This window comes from Zalophus californianus, chromosome 11 (assembly GCF_009762305.2).
Source record: "Zalophus californianus isolate mZalCal1 chromosome 11, mZalCal1.pri.v2, whole genome shotgun sequence".
Taxonomy (NCBI): Eukaryota; Metazoa; Chordata; class Mammalia; order Carnivora; family Otariidae; genus Zalophus; species Zalophus californianus.
The window spans coordinates 91769539-91791217 of NC_045605.1; the positions used below are offsets into that span (position 1 = coordinate 91769539).

General features: G+C 36.8%; 1 protein-coding gene across 4 annotated transcripts in view; it reads right to left on the minus strand.

Moving 5' to 3' along the window:
• LRRC4C (leucine rich repeat containing 4C) overlaps positions 1-21679 on the minus strand; it is a 1194180-nt gene that overhangs the window by 234313 nt on the left and 938188 nt on the right. Inside the window, exon 1 of one of the 4 annotated variants that reach the window (XM_027577720.1) lies at positions 16859-16982. The exons of the other annotated variants lie outside the window; for them this stretch is intronic. The gene's annotated coding sequence lies outside the window, so the exon portion shown is untranslated. Of the gene's footprint in view, positions 1-16858; positions 16983-21679 lie in introns of those variants that run through there. 4 annotated transcript variants of the gene reach the window in all.

Consider the following 21679-nt stretch of genomic DNA (forward strand, 5'->3'; position numbering starts at 1 on the left):
AGTTTCTGTGGACAGATCTGCTGCTAATCTTACGTGTCTACCCTTGTAGGTTAAGAACTTTTGTCCCTAGCTTTCAGAATTCTCTCTTTATCTTTGTATTTTGCAAGTTTCACCATGAAATGTCTTGGTGTTAACCGGTTTTTCTTGATTTTGAGGGGAGTTCTCTGTTCCTCTTGGACTTGAATGACTGTTTCCTTCCCCAGATTAGGGAAGTTCTCAGCTATAGTTTATTCAAATAAACCTTCGGCCCCTTTTTTCCCATTCTCCTTCTTCTGGGACTCCTATGATACAGATATTATGGCACTTTGTGGAATCGCTGAGTTCCCTAAGTCTATATTCGTGATCTAATAGTTTTCTTTCCCTCTTCTTTCAGCTTCATTATTTTCCATAATTTTATCTTCTATGTCATTCGATCCTCTACTTCTTCCATCCTCATTGTTATTACACCCAGTCTGTTTTGCATCTCAGTTATAGCCTTTTTTTAATTTCAGTCTGACTAGTTTTTAGGTCTTTTATCTCACCAGCCAGGGTCTCTCTGGTGTCTTCTATGCTTCTTTCAAGCCAAGCTAGTTTTCTTATGACTGTTGTTCTAAAATCTTGTTCATTTGATTATATCTGTTTTGAGCAAATCCCTGGCTATGATTTCTTCTTGATCTTTCTTTTGGGGAGAATTCCTGCATCTTGTCATTATGTCTAGGCTTCTGTCTTTTGCATAGAATGAAAGCTTGTTCTGTTTCCTGCTCTTGAAAGTTATACTATATGAAAAAGGGGTAATACATTACCCAGGGCCTGTCATTTCAAGAAGTGTTTCTTGTATATGCTGTTGGCACTCTGCTGTTGTGTTTTGGCTGTTCTTTCCCACAGGTGAGCCCTCTACAGACTTCCTCTTTGCTTGCAGTGGGGAGTTTTTGGGCCTTTAACTAGGTGTGCTTTGATTTGTTTGTTAAGTTAAGCCTGATTTAAAAAAAAAAAAAAGGCCTGATTCAAGAAAAGAGAAAAGGGAAAGGAACAAAAAAGCAAAGAAACAGATAAACAAAAAAACTATAAGGCTGATTCCAAAGAATAAGAAAAAAGGAAAAAAGAAAAAAGGAAGAAGCCTGACCCCCCAAAAAGAGAAAAGGAAACAAACCAACAAATGAACAAAAACTATAAGCCTGATACCAAAGAAAAAAGAAAAAAAAGAAAAGGAATATTAAAAAAATATAAATATATTATATGAATGAAATATATATAAATGAAAGCCTGCTCCTATTTCCACAAGAGCTGCAGCTTACACTTATTAGTACTCTATGATCAGCAGACATGGGACATGCAAAATGGGGTGGTGGAGGGGGCTGTTGTGTTCACATTCTGAGGGAGAGGTCCACTGGGCTGGCTCACAGTGACACCTACCTTTGCAAAAATGCCCCTGCCGGGTGCAGGGAGGTGAGTTTGGTGTAAGCAAGTGACTCCAGCCACCGCTGGAGGTTCTGTTTCTCTCAGAAGACCAGTCATGCTGGTGAGTGGGCAGGGAGGAGGTGGAAGATGGGGTCACCATCCTCTCATCCCTGGAGGGGAACTCAGGGCTATCACTGTTCTGGAGGCCCTCACAGAAAAGTGAACAGTCTCCTCTCCTGTGTCCCAGGCTTTCTTCAGATTGCTGCCCTCAACCTGTCTGTGCCTGGGCCATTGGCTCACCCGGCACCACAGCTCTCCTTTGTTTTATCTCTGGCTGGTGGCTGGGATTCAAAACTCCAAATCCTAAAGGGCCAGCAAGGCATGGACCCTTTCCCCCCTCTCAGAGGAGAGCCTTCCAGTGTGCTGGCACCATTCTGTCCCAGAAAAGCAGTCACACAGTGCACGGAAGCAAGCACGGGGGCTGGAGTCTATTGTGATGTACAGTGAAAAGGTGAGACCAGGTTGTCTGCTCTTTACACAGGCCTCTGCCCTCTACTGCTGAAGGGCCACTCAATGGCTCCTGGCAGGCCCTTTGTCCTTGGAGAGGCAAAACACTCTCTTCCAAATGTACTCCAGGAAGGAGAACAATCTCTCTCAGTGCAACCCAGGGGAGTCCCTCACCACAGCGTATTGTGCAAACCCTACCCACTGCTCTTTCTCCCACTCTCTCCCTCTCTCCCTGACTTCGCTCAGTGAAAAGGGCTCCTTCCTCTCCATGGCACCACAGCTTTTCTCTCCCCCAATTCACAGCTCCAAACCTCACATCTGCCATGTTCTCTCCCTCCTAGTTGTTCAAAATGATTTGATGTTGATCTAGCTGTGTGCAAGGGATAAGGCAAGCTCAGGCTCCCCCTAACACTCTGCCATCTTAACTCCTCCCCCTGACAGGTGTATTGTTAAAGAAGCTACAAGTCCAATCTAAAAATATCTGTGACTGAGACATAAAACAACCTTGAGGACCCAACTAATAGGAAACACTCTGAAGAACTGCTCCTTTCTAAAGGACGTCAAATTTTTCAATTCCCATGGAGGATAACAGAGAAGGAAGAACTTTCTGGAATGCAAAGCCATGGACCCCAACCAGACAGCAATATTGGGGCCTAATCAAAAGGTATCAGGGACCTTCTCAGTGTCTGTCCAATGGGATTTCAGAAACCCTAAGAGGTAATGGGCACTAGTCAGAGAAACACACAAATCTGCTCTGGATTATCACCCTTCTGCCTATAGTTGGATACAGATCTTTGCTTTTGAGATTAGATTGGGCCCTTAGGTAATATCTTTAAGGTTTACAATCTTAATTACACCTGCAAATCTCTTTTACAATGTAGCATAACATGTTCACAGGTTCCAGAGGTTAGGGCAGGGATATTATTTGGTGAGCAGAAGAGGAGTGGACCAGGGAGGGGAGGCATCCAGCCTACCATTCCAATTAATTCTGGAGTTTGAGCTTGTTAGCATAAGCCTGGATGAGATTTTTTAATTGTCTCCCTTGGGGAGAGAAAGAGAGAAAGAGAGTAATATGTTGCTGGCAGGAGGGATAGTAAGCTGTATATATCATGACCAGCAAAGCAGACTATTTTGCATTATACCTGTTTGCCAAATATTTCTGACCTTCTGATCATATGGTGGGATTGAATATCTGGCCTCTGATTGATTGGATAGGGGCATTTGACCAAATCTTTTTTTTTTTTAAGATTTTATTTATTTATTTGACAGAGACAGACACAGCGAGAGAGGGAATACAAGCGGGGGGGGGGGTGGGAGAGGGAGAAGCAGGCTTCCCGCGGAGCAGGGAGCCAGATGTGGGGCTTGATCCCAGGACCCTGGGATCACGACCTGAGCAGAAGCAGACGCTTAATGACTGAGGCACCCAGGCACCCCCATTTGACCAATTCTAGTAGAGACTGCTTGCTGACCCATAATGGATTGCTTTTAAGTCAGAGAATTTGGGATTTTTTTTTATTATAGTAGTTTGAATAGCCCAGACAATAATGGCTGGTATAGTAGATGTGCAACTATTATAAGTGAATTGAGGACTGCTATGTCCAGTAATGGTGTCATAGTTTTCCCAAACCACATCTTGTGACATTTCCAATTAAAAATTTGCAAAGACAATTGGGTGCTACTATGGACAAAGTTAAATATTAATGTCTACCTCATATCATATACTATAATCAATTTCACATAAATAGAGACTTACATTTGAAAAGCAGAAGATAAAGCATATGTAATATAATATAGAAAACCATTTTCATGACCTTAGAGGTAGAGAATGATATCTCTTTAAACTAGTCACAAGGAGCATTAACCATAAAGGAAAATTTGATAAATGTAATAATTAAAAATTATTAAATGAAAATATCCTATTGATATAAATATAACAGAGAGAGTGAAACTCAAGTACAGAAGTGAGGGAAGACATTTTCAACACATATAATCAGCAAAGGATTAATATGCAGAATATAATAAAAACTTTTGCAAGTCAATGGATAAAAAGGCTCAGTAGGAAATAGATAATGAATTTAATAAGCTCTTTCTAAGACATGTATCATATGACCCCACTGATATGAGGAATTCTTAATCTCAGGAAACAAACTTGAGTGTTGCTGGAGTGCTGGGGGGTGGGAGGGATGGGGTGGCTGGGTGATAGACATTGGGTAGGGTATGTGCTATGGTGAGTGCTGTGAATTGTGCAAGACTGTTGAATCACAGATCTGTACTTCTGAAACAAATAATGCAACATATGTTAAGAAAAAAGAAAAAGAAGAAGATAGCAGGAGGGGAAGAATGAAGGGGAGTAAGTCGGACGGGGAGATGAACCATGAGAGACGATAGACTCTGAAAAACAAACTGAGGGTTCTAGAGGGGAGGAGGGTAGGGGGATGGGTTAGCCTGGTGATGGGTATTAAAGAGGGCACATTCTGCGTGGAGCACTGGGTGTTATGCACAAACAATGAATCATGGAACACTACATCAAAAACTAATGATGTATGGTGATTAACATAACAATAAAAAATAAAAAAATAAGCTCTTTCTATACGAAAAATATCCAAATAACTAATAAATTTATAAAAGATGTTCTAATAATTAGCACCTGACATAATATAAATGAAATCAAAAGGATATATCATTATTCCTTTACAAGATTACCAAAAATTAAAAAGTTTAACAACAGTAAGAATTGGCAAAAAGATGGGCCAAGAATAATTCCCATTCATTGCTGGTGGGAATGAGAATCATGCAACAGTTTTGTGATAATGATTGAAAAGTGCTTAATACACACAAGAGTTACTAAATAAATGTTTGTGGGTGTAGTGGTGGTAGTGGCTGTTGTGGTTGTTATTATTATGCTTCTCCTGACTCTCATGGGTAGGATTAGTCTTATTCATTCATTCAATATGCATTCATGATAACTTGTTAGATTCTGAAGATATAGATATGGGTAAAAAATAGTTTTAATGCCTGTACTCAAATTACTTACTCTTTAATGGAATTAATCTTTTATTTCTTTTTGACTCAATTTTCCCCATAAAAATTTATATCATAAAAAATTAATATCTATAATGTATTGAATGCTCAATATGTGCCAGGAAAAAATAAGGTATATTATTAAAAACAAAACAAAAACAAAGATTCTGGAGAAAGTTTGGGATTTCTTAATCAAGGTTTTGTATACTCTTATCACATTTTACTCTGAAATTTCAGACATTCTTTTTAGCAGGCGTTCATTTTATACCCAGCAAGCATAGCAGAAAGAAGGAACATCAAAAAGGAGGAAATTTGTTAAATCTCTCCAAAATTCTCTCTATCCTGTACAAAATGCTACTGTGCTATTAATCAGATTGGGGTAATATATTTACCTCTCTAGTTGCCTCATTTATCATCTGGTAATAAATTTCAACATCCTTTGAATTTATTAATGGAAGGAAAATAGAACCCCAAATACTTTAAGATCACTTCTACAATTTCCTCATTTTACATATCAGAAAACCTGAAGTGTAAGGAGGCTGAGCAAATGTTTAAAGTCACACAGCTGGCAAGCAACTAACTTTAAATTATTTATCTTCTTTTTATGTTAATTTTTTAAAAAATATAGGAATTGTCTCTATGGATCCCCTAAGGTTCCTAAGGTATTTTCCACTTTGAACAGAAGTTTCTGGTACACTGCACAGATAGTTGACAGAAACACACCTGCAGTCTTCCTGTGAAAAAGACCTATTTATTTGCCCTCAATTTTCAGTCTGTGGGGTAGACTTCAGGTTTGCCACACATCTAGAGGCTACAGAAGTGCTCTCAGGAACACAGACCAGTGTTCCTGAGGGGCACCTCTTTTATGTTATAAAAAAATAAAGTTACAGACAAATATCCCCCTCCAATAACATATATACAAAAATGCTTAACAAAATATTAACAAACCAAATTCAACAATACATTAGAATGATCATATGACATGATCAGGTGGGATTTATTTCAAGGATACAAGGATGGTTTAATATCTGCACCTTAGTCAAGGTGTTACACCACATTAACAAAGTAAAAAATAAAAATAATATAATCATCTTGACAGATTCAGAAAAGGCACTTGATAACATTCAACATTAATTTATGGTAAAAACCCTCAATTAAGTGGGTATAGAGAGAATGTACCTCAACATAATTAAGGTCATACATGCCAAATCCAAAGCTAACATCATAATGGTGAAAGCTAACATCATAATGGTGAAATGTTGAATGCTTTTCCTCTAAAATCAGGAATAAGACAATACAAAAATATAAAAATAAATAAGGTATTCAAATTGGAAAGGAAGAAGTTAAAATGTCACTGTTTAAACAACATGATTTTATATATAGGAAGCCCTAAAATTTCACCAAAAAACTATTAGAACTACTAAATATATTAATAAAGTTGCAGAGTACAAAATCAATATAGAAAAATCTGTTGTATTTCTATACACTAACAACAAATTATTAGAAAGAGAAATAAAGAAAACAATCCCATTTATAATTGCATCAAAAACATCAGATACCTGGAGTAAATTTAACCAAGGAATTGAAAGACCTACACACTGGAAACTATAAGATATTGATGAAAGATATTGAAGAAGACACAAATAAATAGAAAGATATCCCATGATCATGGATTGGAAGAGTATTGTTAAAATGTTCATACTACCCAAAGCAATCTACAGTTTCAATGCAATTCTTCTCAAAATTCCTAGTGCGTATAGGACAGAATAAATGTTTAAAAAAAAATTCCAGTGGTATTTTTTCATAGTAGTCGAACAAACAATCCTAAAATTTGTATGGAAGCACAAGAGACTCCAGATAACAAAAGCAATCTTGAGAAAGAAAAATAAAACTGGAGGCATCATGCTCTCCGATTTGAAACTATATTTCAAAGCTATGGTAATCAAAACAGTTTTATACTGGCATAAAAACAGACACATAGATCAATGAAATAGAACTGAGATCCCAGAAGTAACCCCATGCATATATAGTCATTTAATTTATGAAAAAGGAAGTTAGAATATACAATGGAGAAAGGACAGTCTCTTCAATAAATGATGCTGGGAAAACTAGACAGCTACATGCAAAAGAAACTAAACTATCTCAAACCATAAACAAAAATTACCACAAAATGGAATAAAGATTTGAATGTAAGAATTGAAAACCATAAAACTCCTAGAAGAAAATATAGATAATGGTCCTTGGCATTGGTCTTGGCAATAATTTTTTGGATCTGACTCCAAAAACTGAGGCAACAAAAGGAGGAAAAAAAAAAAGACAAATGGAAATAGATCAAACTAAAGATCTGCACAACAAATAAAATCATCAACAAATTAAAAAGGCAACCTACTGAATGGGAGAACATATTTACGAATCATATATCTGACAAGTGGTTAATATCCACAGTGTGTAAAGAACTCATACAACTCAATAGAAAAAAAAAAAACTAGTTAAAAAGTGGGCAGAGGATCTGAATAAACATTTCTCCAAAGAAGATATACAGATGGCCAAAAGACACATGAAAATATGCTCAACATCACTAATCATCAGAGAAATGCAAATCAAAACCACAATGGTATACCAAATCATACCTGTTGGAATAGCTATTATCAAAAAGACAAGAAATAACAAATGTTGGTGAGGATGTAGAGAAAAGGGATTCCTCATACACTGTTGGTGTGAATGTAAATCGGTACAGCCACTATGGAAACCAATATCGAGTTTCCTCAAAAAATTAAAAACAGAACTACCACATGATCTAGCAATTCTACTCCTAGGCACTTATACAAAGAAAACAAAAACAGTCATATAAAAATATTGTACCCTTATGTTCATTTCAGCATTATTTATAAGAGCCAAGTTATGGAAACAACCTAACTGTCCATCATTGGATGAATGGATGAAGAATATGTGGCAAATATATTTACAATGGAATATTACTCAGCCATAAAAAAAGAATGAAATCTTGCCATTTGTGACAATGTTAAAGGACCCTGGGAGAATTATTCTAAGTGAAATAAGTTGGACAGAGAAAGACAAACACTCTATGTTTTCACTTACATTTCAAATGCAGAAAACAAAATAAACTAACAAAGTAAAACAAAACTCATGGGTACAGAGAACAGACTGGTGATTTCTAGGGGGAAGGGAGTTGGGATGTGGGCAAAACATGAGAAGCGGGTCAAAAGGTACAAACTTCCAGTTATACAACACATAAGTCATGCAGATATAATGTACAACATGGTAACTATAGTCAATAATATTGTAGTGCATACTTGGAAGTTGCCAAGAGAGTAAATTCCAAAAGTTCTCATCACAAGAAAAAAAATTTTTCTTTTTGCAATTTTGCGTGGTGATGGCTGGGGACTAGAGTTATTGTGGTGATCATTTTGCAGTGTATACAAATATCAAATCATTATGTTGTATACCTGAAACTAATATTGTATTACGCATGAATTATACCTCAATCGAAACAAAATGAATTTTCTGGTAATAGCATCAGGTAACAGATGAATTTCTAAGACATATAGCTGACTGAGTTATTGAATATTAACTTTAGGGCTCTGTAATCATACATGGTAACACAGTTTCTATTTTATTACCAACATATCGTCTTAGAAGTGGAAAAATGACAATGGCATACAAATTCCAATGTCCCTTCCTCAATAGCAGTAATCCACTGAAGTATTCTATAAATAAAATAGAGGTAATCCACTCCAAAGAGGCAAGGTTTGAGGCATTTGGGGGGTTGAACCAACTTGGAAAATGAACCAACCCCCTAACAGCTAGAGAAATATAATGACAAAGTACAAACAAACAAACCCTCGCTGGCACTACTTAGTATTTGGATGAAATGAGTATAGCCCACAAAATTAGATTAATAACTTAGTCTTTTTCTTATAGGTAGGACATCCACATTAGTAAAATGTAATAATTTTTGCCAAGATATGACATGCTGTGGCACACCACCAAACTAGGACCATGAAAGTTATAACCACTAGGTTATGAAAAATCAAATATGCAGCAGGTTCTAATGAAGTTTAAATGTTTGAAGACAAAATGTTTTCTTGTGATCATGTCAGAGTTATGCAAAGTTTCTGGAATAGTTTTTATCTCTCATTTGACCACACATAACAACAAACACAGACAGACACACATGTATGCATAGAGACAGACAGACAGTTCCTGACCAACTATTGGGAGTAGATAGGCAGACTAACATGAGAATTAAATGCATAATTTAGAATTAGGAAGGCTGATTTCAAGTCCCATTCTTTACTCCCTAGCTATGAACATTAGTCAAATCCCTTAATCTCTAGGTCCTTCAGCTCCTTTTAAAATAGGGACAATAAAAGTAATTATTTGAGTGCCACTTAAACTTGAATGATTAGATTTATTTAATGCTTTTAGGACAGTCCTGGAAGACCGTTGAGTATAACCAGTACTGTTATCAACTAATACTTTTATGCAGGAAAGAGAGATACGAACCAAGTCATTATTTACTTGTGTGATAAGGATAATTAAGGCTGTGTTTTGTCATTTTTACCTCTCAGATCCATTTTCACAAATATGCCTTATTTGTAGACACGTGGTTTAAAAGATTCAAAAAAATCAAGACTGAAATAATATAATATCCACTCATGATAACCCCTCTTGTCAGCAATTCTGAGGCTGAAATGGAACTATAGCCACAGCCTCAAGCACAGTAACTTTTTAGAAGTTTTCCAGGTCAAGAAACTGAGTACATATCTTATAGACCTGATTCCCTGGTGCTTTTATATGGAAACACAAAGAGGAGTAGAGCAGAATAGAGAAGAAATCTGAAATTTTTTGGAGTGTAAGAAACCAAGAGAAAGTGGAGAGAAAAGTACTCCAGCTTCAAAAAACTACAGGAGTTTAAAGACATCTGGTTTTGCCATATTTTTTATATGACTGTTAGGCATGGGTTTAAACCAATAAATTCCCAGAGAGATTACACAGCTTTGCAGCCAGATGCTGTAGCTCAGTGCTTGGCATGTATGGGCTCGATGAAGTTACGGACTTTAAAGTGAGCAGGGAAGTCTGCAAGTGTTCCTTAGCACCGAGAGACAAAATGAGGGACAGCCTGAGCATTTAAATGCCTATGTGTGTATGTTTGTGTGTATATCTGGGGTGGGGAGTTAAATATGTCTTTTACCTACACAGTGGTCTGTATTCTTATACTAGTCCAAAATACAAATTTGTAGTTAACAAAGGAGCTACAGGAGAAAATTAGGAGATTCTCTGAGGAACCAAAACCAATGTATTCTTAGAAAGATCAAGGTTCCCAACTCATATATCATGTACAGTTCCCAACATGTATATCATGTTGTTTTGTCCATAATTTATTGTTCCTAAAAAACAAACAAACAAACAAAAAAACGAATCCCTGTAGTCACTGGATATCCTTCAAATTGTATTCATTAATCAAGCTTATTTCTGAAATGACATTTACAAACCCTCACCCTATTTTAACATTTCGTAAACAGTGAAGGTGAGAGAAGCCAATGAGAATGTAAGCCAATGAGAAGGCACATGAATAGGAAATAGAAGAGGTTGTTCATGGGCCCCTGGGTGGTTCAGTTGGTTGGGCGACTGCCTTCGGCTCAGGTCATGATCCTGAAGTCCTGGGATCGAGTCCCGCATCGGGCTTCCTGCTCGGCGGGGAGTCTGCTTCTCCCTCTGACCCTCCTCATGCTCTCTCTCTCTCTCTTTTTCATTCTCTCTCTCAAATAAATAAATAAAATCTTAAAAAAAAAGAAGAGGTTGTTCAAATCATGGTTTTGGGTTACAGTTGGTGACCTTTGAGGTTAGTAATGCAGCCTTGATTTGAAATATCTTAGCCAAGTCTAATGAAAAATCTTAGACAAGTCTAATGGTAATGGTTGTTCATGAGAGGCACTTCCCTTACTCTTGTATGGTGCCCCCCCATGTCACTAAACTACACAACAGGAAAAAGATGTAACCCATTATTTGATAATGGTAATGACAATTGTGGGTGATATGCAGTATAGATCATTATGAAGAAGGCTATCCTTGGTACTTTCTGAGCTGTTGATTAATTTATGCCATCAACAATATTTTTCCCAGCTGGGCGCCTGGGTGGTTCAGTTGTTAAGCGTCTGCCTTTGGCTCAGTTCGTGATCCCAGGATCCTGGGATTGAGCCCCACATCGGGCTCCCTGCTCAGCAGGAAGCCTGCTTCTCCCTCTCCCACTCCCCCTGCTTGTGTTCCCTCTCTCTCTGTGTGTCTCTCTCTGTCAAATAAATAAAATTATTAAAAAATATATATATATATTTCCCATCTATGTTTGGCTTACTTGCTTGTTTCCTAATGTTGGTATAGATTTCTCTGTGGGCTACATAAGTAATATTTCTTTTAAACTGTATCATTAGATTAAATTTTGTTACATTTTGGGGAGGGTGAGGAATAAGGAGATATACTAAATTTGATTATTTTCAGATTCGTAGCTTTATTTTGGGAATTTGTATATAACTTTTTTTGTCATTTTCTGTATTGGAATCGCCCAAGGCTGCAGTATTTTGTTTTTCTTCTGAGAGACATTCTGACATATACATCCTAAAGATTCCCATGGAAAGAATGTATACATTATAAAAATAATCTGGAAGCTTTCTGAGATGAAAAAACGAGAAGACACATCATTCTTTAATATGGTAGTCCTCAAATAGGACACTTTTGCCTTCTCAGGGCAAGATTATCGATGTTCATAAACATTTTTAGTTGTTACAACTGGAAAGGTGCTACTGACACTTAATGGGTGGAGGCCAGTGATGCACCAAACATCTCACAATGCAGAGGACAGATCCCCAAACAAAGGATTATCCAGTACAAAATGTCACTGCTACTGTGATTGAGAGATTCTTCTGTCATGAAAAGTTATGAAAACTTAATGAAGTTGCTTGGTTTCCATGACATATAATAAACTGAATAAATAGCAATAGATGGCATTTTTGCTAATCTGGGCCTATTAGGTTCTTGGGCATTATACTCTGGATTCATTTTGAAAGGCACCAAACTTTAAGTCTTGACACCCCCATTATAAAGCAAGCCAGTTCAGATCACATACCAAAAAATGAATTGGTGCAAGACAACTGAAAAAAAATGATGTTTGGATATTTTTTTGATGTTTAGTACATTGACTTCTTTCTCTTGAGTAACTTCAGGAGTAATCACAGGAAATTATCATAACTATCATTCAACTACCTGATCAAAAATTCTCATTTCCATGAAAAATTAAATTATGATGCTTTGCCCTATAGGCATATTCGGGCTATGTGGGGTCATTCTAAAAGTGATTGATTAATAGTGATGACTCTTTTAAAAGGTAGTTTTTTGGGCATATAAATGTTAAATGTATTTCTGTAAAGTAGAACTGGAATTAATGGAGGAGCAAACTTTATAGTATTAAAAGAAAGATATTTCTAGAATTAATTATTGACTGCAGATTGGGTAGCCTTGCAGAATAGTGAATATCTCATCGTAGGTGTTATCCAGGGACTACATTGTCATCCATCCTCCTAGCTGGAAGATTTGGTGGCTTATGTCAGTCATTTTGGTCATTTAAAGAATACATGTCAATCCAATTATAATACAAAATGTGAAATTACTTTTTTAATGTGAAATTATTTTAATGAAGAACACCAATTAATTAATTTGATTTTATGTAGGCACAGACAACTATTTTTAAATCTAGTGGTTTCCATAAAATGCTTAAAATCCAAGTCCAATTCCTATCATATGATAATATCCCCACCAAAATAATGCAAATTGAAATTAGTTTTGTATTCTTAATAAACACATTGAGGTACCTAAAGACTCAACCAGAAGAAACAGAAATCTGAAGTTCCTTTTTTTCTTTCCAAGTTAATAGTCTGCCTTTCTACTTCCTACTCCCAGTTTGAGATAACTGGTTAGGAAGATTGGAGAGAAAGACGAAACCTGGCATATATTTCTATAATTTCTTCTAATCCTCCAATCTCTCTGTGTGGGAATCAGCTTCATACCTGATGGTTACTAGGTCATCAGTCTTCACATGGAAAACTTACGAACAACCTGTTCTGAGGAATAAAGAGCAGTCTAAAGCAAGGTGCTCATTAAACATGTTTTCATGTTTCAACTGATACATAAGTGGTTCTCAAATTGTGGTCCAGACCAGCAAGATCAATATCAACTCTGAACTTGTTAGAAACACACATTCGTGGGCTCCACCCCAGATCTAGTCAATCAGAATCCTTGGATGACAAAGCTCAGATGATTCAGATGGATGCTGAAGTTTGAGGATCATTGTGCTGTGCAGATTTTAAAAGGGCCTCTCAAGCTCTATAGAATTTATAGACTCTAAGAAAAATAATGGTGCAAATTATTTTATGTTTCAGTGAAGCCATGTGTAAGATACAAGGGAAAGGATTTTTTTTTTTCTTTCCTCAGGGGATCAGGAAAGGCTTCATAAAGGAGGCTATGCTTCAATTAAAACTTGAAAGAGTAGGAATTTTCCAGAAAACAACAACAAAAACAGTGACACAGGCATCCTGAATAGAACTAGAATCAGAAGATTCAAATCTAGATAGTAATCAAGTAATAACTTTTTGGTGGTTGATATTTTAAATCTTCCAGAGAATCCTTTGCTCTTGGTTTGGTTTTTAGAACTTGATGGTTAAATTCTTACCAATTTGAAGAATATAGTGATTAATGTAGAGAAAATAAAGCTGAGAAGCCAGAATCTATATAAGAAATGTATATTACAGTGTTTAAAGGTCTGAGTCAGAGAAAGACTGAGCACAAATGTTAATTTTTATGTACTTGTTCTTAATACTTCAGTATAACTAATACTTGTGTGTCCACAGACGAGTTGCTTCATTTATATGATATGGTAATATGGTTTTCCAATGTGTAAGATAAAAGTAACTATACCAAAGGACTGTTGCTTATTAGGATGATTCAGTGAAATAATCCATGTAAATTGTCTGTCATTCTTCCTGTCTCTTTTAGTCTGTAAGTTTCTCTGCTGAGATTACATCAGAATAAATATATTTAATAATAGTATCTACTATATACTTCATGGAATATTTAATGGAGTCAATGAGCTTTATGGTGAAAAATACTATTAAAACATAAAATATCACTGTGAACAGAAAGCATGCTGAGAATTTAATGCAAATGAAATCTGTGTTCACATCCACAAATTTACACCCATACACGTATAATTAGTAATGCCCCTGAAGAGAAAAAAAAAAAATCTTTCTACCTGACACATATTTTACAAACTGATTGACAGCTATTATGTGTGTGTGTGTGTGTGTGTGTGTGTGTATGCACTTAGCTCAATATTGCAGCAGACTGGATGTTCACATTGTTTCCCTGACAACCACTCAAGCATTGTCTAAGTATCTCATGGCTACAGATGATTGCACAATACACATTTAATCCCATGGTTAAAAGAATGAACATCCACAAGCCTGAATCAATTTGATTTGAGAGAAGAATTAGTCTCTTCTGGGGAAAGCATTAACCACTTAGTAATATGCTGGGATAGTTGAAGCTGATTTTAAAATGAAAAAAAAAAAACACAAAACTTTAAAAGTCTTGGTAATAAGGGAGTAGAAAGAAACAATGTGGCCAATTTGAGGTAGATAATTGGCTTGGCAAATACAACCATACATTTGTAATTAACCAACTGGTTCTGCCTTTAAATTCTATTCCATAATCCTGATGTAGAACAACTGTAGCCAGGTGAAATTTAATGCATCAGTATATTTAACACAAGTATAGGGAGATTTACCATGTTGAAATCTATCAACTTTCAGCATTTCTTATAACTCTCAAATAAATATGTCTAGTCTTAAAAATTGGCTAGATAATTTCATGTCATAACAAGTATTTCATAAGGGCAGATAAAGAAGGTAAGCAAATCTCAGTCCTTGGGGCATCAACTTATCATCTAGAGCTAACAGATAAGTTCTGCAGAGGGTGAGGTTGTTGTCTCTGAGACTGGATACTTGAGTCTGTCCTCATCTGCTATGGACAAAGCCATTTCAATGCCATCGATGGCTCTCTCTTGGTGCTGCTACGACCATTACATCATTGGCCGGGCATAATATTGAATGAAGTTCCTCTTCAAAAATTAAGCCTGTGGGCACTGGGACACTGGAAGAAGCTCCCACTGGCTTGAAAAATAGATGATTAGAAAGTATTCATTACATAAATAATTAGCTCCTGATTCTTACACTATAATTTTAGAGGACAAATTACTGAAATCCCCAAATAAACTACCATAGCATTTAGACTAAATGGTTCTCAATTATTGTGGGTTCTTGGAATTAAGTTATGTTATATGACAGGGGAATTTTCTAGGAATATCTTTGCTCTGTAGTGGGGATGGGGACATAGAGATAATGGTTATGGAAACAGGAAATTTTAGGATCAAAATTAGGGTAAAGGAGGAAGTGGAAAACAAACTGCATTGAAATCTTAGTTATTAAAATATTACATATAGGTATTGCTAAAATGTATTGGCACACACTAGAAATTATGCCTGTTGCTTTCTATTTGATGTCATTTGGTCTTTTCCTATGATGTAGGCACTGTTATCCCTATTTTATAGATTAAGAAATGAAATTAGGCAGATTAAATAGTTTTCGGAAGGCCATGTACCTAATATATAGCAGAGCCAGGATTCAAACTCATGGCTTGTGGGTCCAACACTCAAATTGTTCTCACTTTATTATTCTGTCAGGAAAGATTACTGAGTCTGGCAAGATTACTGACTCAGCTAAAATTAGATATCTCAGACTCATTGAACAAATAGGTTTCCTGTGCTTGATCTTTTCTTTCAGTTCTGACATTTTGATCTTTTCAGAGTCAGAACATCTCAACTGGTATATTTTCAACCTTTCTTTTTTTTCAAGTTTTTAAATTACTTTATTTACTCGAACTTCAACATTTCTTTTCCTTTGTTTTCTTTTCTTTTCTTTCCTCTTTCTTTCTTTCCTGCTTTTTTTTGTCACAGAGATTGTTTTAATCAAATTAGAAATCCACTCCTGGCAGTTTTATTATATTTTTCTATTAATAGTATGACTCTTTGGTTAATTCATTACCTACTAGATTTCCACTGGGCACCTTTTAATAAATTCTGGAAATTCCCAAGCAAAAGTAAACTACTAGTGACAATTCCCCAAAGTTAATAGATTCTTAAAAAAAATACTTATTACCACATTTTTTGTATTTGTGTATTATTTTGTGCATTAATTAGGTGTATTTCCAAAATTGTCAGTATAATATAGACAGATAAATATATTTAATTATACCATCTGTCCAATAATACTTCAGTATAAACACTTTGAGCACTACACTCAAAGTTATTCTCAGAGGCAGAGGTGGGTTTCCACAGGCACGGGTTTCTAATATATGTTCATGTGGGCAGCAGATGTGTGTTCCTGCCATTGCATGATGATGTCTGAAAAGTCTTCCTTCTGACTCTGAGAAGGAAATCGAAGAGAATGATTCATTCTTTTCACTGGGTATGGGGAGGATTGAGTCATCTCAAGGAGAACTACATTAATAGTCAAACACTGATTAAAACAGAGAAAACTTTTTTTTTATCTGTTTAGGGAGTTCCCATTAGAGTTTTCAAACCCTATCTATCTAACTCAAGTGATTCTGAACATATGTCAAAGGGATTAAAATTCAGGGACATTTATCAAACAGAAAAACTACAGGAGTGAATCATGTCATGCGGCAGTTAAGTAAGGATATCCAAAGGGTCCCTCAAGTGTTTTCAGCACTTAGATCTAGCATCAACAATATCTTGAAAGATCCAGTTGTGTTGGGAACGAGGAGAACGTAACAGGAAATTCTTGTGCTTGAGAATCAGACTGACCTGGCGCAGGTTTCAGTGCATCTACTGAGCAGTCATTTGACTTTGGCTGATTTTGTTAATCCTCACTGAGCTGGCTCTTATCTGCAATGCAGAGGCAAGAATACCAATCTCGGGGTGCCTGGGTGGCTCAGTTGTTAGGCGTCCGCCTTCGGCTCGGGTCATGGTCCCAGGGTCCTGGCATCGAGCCCCGCATCGGGCTCCCTGCTCAGCGGGGAGTCTGCTTCTCCCTCTGCCTGCAGCTCCCCCTGCTTGTGCTCTCTCTCTCTGACAAGTAAAATAAAGAAAAAATCTTTTTAAAAAATGTCCCATTCAGGGAGCCTGGGTGGCTCAGTCGTTAAGCGTCTGCCTTCGGCTCAGGTCATGGTCCCAGGGTCCTGGGATCGAGCCCCGCTTCTGGGCTCCCTGCTCAGCGGGAAGCCTGCTTCTCCCTCTCCCACTCCCCCTGCTTGTGTTCCCTCTTTCGCTGTGTCTCTCTCTGTCAAATAAACGAATAAAATTAAAAAAAAAAAAAGAATATCAATCTTACAAGAGTATTGTGAAGATAAATGATATAGCTATAAAATAACTTAGCGAGTCTGTTCAATGACACTAGGCCATCCTCTTTCCCAACTAGTGCTTCTGGGAGACTGCGAGATACTCTAGGCACTCCAAAGGAAATTCAAATTAGCAATTATGTACCATTATCATCCCTTCCATTTTTCTCCCCATTCTTATTCTTTGTTTTCTTCACTTTTATTTTAATGATATCAGATGTGCCAAAGTCTCAGTATAACACTTCAGTCTCTTTGAAGCAAAAATATTATATAAATGTAATATTACCACATTGGTAATATTAGCAAAGTGTCTCTTACCAGATGAGGCTTAACAGCTAGTCTTTAAATTGGAAAGCCCACATATATAATTCTTTTTTTTTATTCAAACAAATTTTTTTATTATGTTATGTTAATCACCATACATTATCATTCGTTTTTGCTGTAGTGTTCCATGATTCATTGTTTGCATGTAACACCCGGTGCTCCATGCAGAACGTGCCCTCCCTAATACCCATCACCAGGCCAACCCATCCCCCCACCCCCTCCCCTCTAGAACCCTCAGTTTGTTTCTCAGAGTCCATCGTCTCTCATGGTTCATATATAATTCTAATGTAGTTTCTTTGTTTGGGTTAATCATTCTAGAAATCCCTTAAGTTCCATTGGGTTCATTAAACTCTTCTATATGATCATGTCATATATATTTATGTCTGCTGACTTACTGATTTAATTCAATGTGCATTTTATAATGATGTGCTGATTACTCAGCAATATCTGAGGTAGCTTGGATATTGTTATTGGTATACTTTTTGTTTCAACATATAATTCTGCATCTGACTGCAAGATGAAGAGCTGGAGAAATAAAAACCAAAAACATAAATTGGCCCTTTTAAAATTCTTATTCTCTCTCCCAGCTCTCCTCAGTTCTTATATCTGTATCTATATCATCTAATCTATATCATCTAATCTATATCTATACAATAAAACCATCTAATAATACTAAAAAAAGATTTCTGGTCTGGTTTTGAATGAGTGACTCTTCCTAATAAAATATCCCCATTTCCTGATAGAGTTATTCATTAAAAGAGGTAAAGAATTTGATTCAGATATCCCTAGATTTCCTGGGACATTTGTCACTTTCTTCTGGCACTTAATTGGCAGGAATTACAAAACAGTGACCTAGGGATAGATGCAGACATATGTTCCTTTCATTCTGTATCCATAGCACCTTTGCTTAACTCTTCAAGAGAAAAAAACAATTTTTTTTTTCTAAAGAGGTCATTAGTTTTCCCCTTGTTTCAATTTCTAACACTTTACTCCCTTAGTAGGGGGATAAATATATAGAAGCAAACCCAAGGTCATTTATTTCCACAAAGGGGATATTTTTCCCAAGGCTAAGGTCATATTTGGATCAAAATGAATACAGCATGTGTCAGAAAAATGTATCAGGGAGCAAATTAGTGTAATTTTTACTAGCAGCAACAGCGGTAGTCCAAGCTGAATGAATACATTCTCTCTTTTTACTGAAGTAACTTTGTAAATGGCTGGTATAATATTTGCATTTATTGTCCTTTTGAATGCTGACCTTCAAGTCTGCAGTTGGACTGGCTTGCTGTTGGCAGCATTTTGTTTTTTAAAGGCTCTTTTGAGGCTAGGTTAATTTCCACCGAGATTTCCTTTTGCCTGAAACATTCCATCTCATTTTACCTCCTATGCTTGGTGCTCATTACAGCATGATTGACTCAAGGATGAAATATGGCAGCTCATAAATGTATTTTTTTATCCCCTAATAAACCTCCTCAACTCTTGATCTGATTTTATACATATAGTAAAATATGCATTGAGAGAAATAGCCTACCTGAGTGTTGCTGACTTATTTAATCTGCATTTGAAAAGAGAGAGTGCTTTTCCCAATTGGGCACATTCTTATCTAATAAAATGGGTGAAAGAGGTGGCCCAGGTAAGACGTATTATCAGGCTACTTGTCTCTTGATCCTCTGGTAATTCCTTGGGGCCTTTCAAAGTGTGACACCTCTTTTAAAGAAGAAATTATGTCAAGTTCAATTGCCCTGCTTTTATTGAGCTCATGGCACCCATAAGTACACTATAAAAGTCTTATGGGCTGATGTGGCCAGCTACAAAATCTATTACCTGGGCCAGGAAACTGGACATTCAGGTTATGCTGGGAGGTATGAAAACTTTGTGAAGATATTCTTCCCATTAGCCCTTCCCAAAACTCACAAGCTCTCATTCAGAATAACATGAGAGGCTACAATTTTTGTGGGAGAAAGAATTCACTGGGGGCCTGATGCCATTGCTGGCAATTTTATATTTGAGTGAGACAGGATTGTTGTGTATGTAACAGACCAGACAAGGAACACCCAGGTACCACATTCCAAGGCCTGCAGCCTGCATTTTATTAACATACTAATAGCAATCTGCTAATGGGACCAGATGGGAGGCAATTTGAATTGGTCCTAGAGAATTGTTCAGATTGGCCAAATAAATTCAGTGTGCACATTGGATCAGGTTGAGACTTAGTTGCACCACCAAATCTAATTTTGTGGTTTTGGCTTTGGGTCATTCCTACCTATACCCCGAGATTCCTTGATGTTCAAACGACAAGGTACTGCAGAGTCCAGAGTTCAGCCTCTCCCCATTTCTTGGGTGACCAAGAGTTGCTCAACATGTTTACTTTGTGTTTTTATTCATATCTTCATTTGTCATGCATTCATTCTAGCACTGTCCTTCAATTTCTTAGGGCATGAGAGAGGAGAGCTGTAGTTTTTTGTTTTGTTGTGTGTTTTGTTTTTCCCTTGAGATATACTTTGAGCCCTCGCAACTAGATGTGAACAAAAGGAGAAAGAAAGAATGGGGCATCTATTATTTAGTAAGCCAAAGGTATACAGGCGAGAATTCAGAGCTATAGGAGGATTTTTGAAAGGGGAGATAAATCAAAGATCCCAGCAGGCACATTAAACATGGGAGACATTGCTGGGGCCACAGAAAGCAAAGTGGAAGAGACATTTAGGGCATAGAGAAAAGACACTCTGTCCTACTGTGAATAGAGCAGGGCATCACCGATTCCATTCTGTACCCCATGACGGCTTAACTCCAATTTCTTTAAAATACTGGGGGGGGGGAGGTTAGTCATCAAAAACTCATAAGGGGATTAGTAGGGGGAAAATGGTCTTCCCCCATGTACTGAATGTGTATAAATTATCTCATATATACCTCAAAAACATCCTTTAATTTTATATCACTGTTAAGCCTATTTTAAATATTTAGGAAGAAAGGGATTGATTTACTTGTCCAAGATTTTGCCTTGTAAGCAACAGAGATGGTATTTTAATCCAAGTGGAGTAATATCTTACCCTAAGCTCAAGTCATTGGTGATAATCATCACTCTACCTGCCTTGCCAACATCCTGAATACAGACATCCAAGGACGAGAAGGTAGGGTCACCTGACAAAACCTATCAGACTGAGCCACACTGCTGGGCTCTGTATTTCACTAACATTTACCTCCTGGTACTTCAGCAGAACCTTGTTATATGTGGTTGGGACAGGTGCAGAATTAGGAGAAGGATGTTTCCAGCCATGCAGGTGAGTAGGAAATAGGATGAGAGGAAAGAAAGGATCTTTCCATCAATATTTGCTGGCTTATAGAGTGTCGGAGATAGAAGTCACCCCTAGTGCAATATTCCAGCTCAGGGTCATTATATTTTGCCAGGATCAAAGAATCCCAAATAACAATTTATAATTGCATCAATGAGCATTTATAATTTATGCCTCTATTTATAGGGAGTTATCACAAGGCTAAAATATCCACTCTGATCTTATGGCTGACATGTTGAAAAATCAAAACACATCAGCTCACGCCATGAATAATCTCTGTGTAAACAGTAAAGCAAATAACCTTTGATTAGTATGGCTGGCATTAATTTAGACATCACACTTCTGTCAATGTTTAGCTGTACAAGACAGTTACAGAAGCATCAAGCATGTCTCTTTAAATAAAACAAGGAATTCAGCTAAATCTTGAGTGTTAAGCTAAATTACCTGAATCCAAAATAGACTTCTGATCTGTTGATCCCCAGCTCAAATGTTATTCAGAATATCCTAAACTTGTAATTATCTCTCTAAGGCTAGGATCCCTGTGAACAGGAAACTTGAAAAATCAGTTGTTTCTCACAGCTTGAAATCTATCTAGACTACCTGATGAAAATCCACGATATGTAATAGCTAACTTTTTTTTAAGCACTTACTGTGTGCTGGGGGATCTATTAATT